The sequence below is a fragment of the Triticum aestivum genome, chromosome 1D, assembly GCF_018294505.1.
Source record: "Triticum aestivum cultivar Chinese Spring chromosome 1D, IWGSC CS RefSeq v2.1, whole genome shotgun sequence".
Classification (NCBI taxonomy): Eukaryota; Viridiplantae; Streptophyta; class Magnoliopsida; order Poales; family Poaceae; genus Triticum; species Triticum aestivum.
Window position 1 is genome coordinate 77,198,188 of NC_057796.1, and position 905 is coordinate 77,199,092.

Sequence of the window (905 nt, forward strand, 5' to 3'; positions counted from 1 at the left end):
CCGCGCCTGGAACCTCCCCCCGATCCGATCTGGTCAACGGGAAGGTTTGACCCGACCCCCCTTTTTTTCCCAAGTCTGTGATTTCCATCAGCAAGTGCTTGTGTTCCCGATGCCGTAACTTTGTGCAGGTAGCTCCGATTCGTGCGTGTAATATGTCAATTTGTTCGTCTCGTGATGCTCTACATTTTGTTCAATTGCACCATGTTCATTAGAGGTCATATTGATGCCCAAATCTTCGTTGGAAGAGGGCTAGTTGCTGTTAATCTCTGGTTCTTATCAGAACTTGGATATTTGTCATTTTTGTATCATTTATTCTGTGCATCTTTTGAGCATGAGCTCTACATGTGTTTTGAAGTATGCCATGCCATCTTTCCAGTGGTATAGTCCATGTATTTTTGTGATCTTTGTGGTGACTAGCACAAGCATGCAAAGTAGGCCCCATAATATTTCTGATTTCAGGGACTTGGTGATTTCTCCAAGTCCTTGTCTGCTGTAATTTTGTTGCCATGTAAACTTGATGCTAGAGAGAGATCCATGCATATTTTGGAGATGTCCAGTAAGGATGTTTTGTAGATATAGTTGTAATTGATCCATTCCTGCAATTGTTTGCAATTTTAGAGTACCATAGCATGACTCAATCTTGCTCTACTTTTGTTATAAAATATTTCTGGCAGATTCTTAACATGATTTTCAATCTTGCCAAGCTTATTGTGGTTGATCCATATATGCTATGCAATTGTTCTTGCCATGGATAGCTTCATAAACATTCCATCTTGATGTAGGTATGCTTGGGTTTTCATGCATTGCTCTGTAGTGAGTGCATCAAGCTCACAAAGAGGCCTACATATTAATATTTATGCCATGCTCTGTTTTTCTGCTAAGTCTGAAACCTGATAACGAAACTT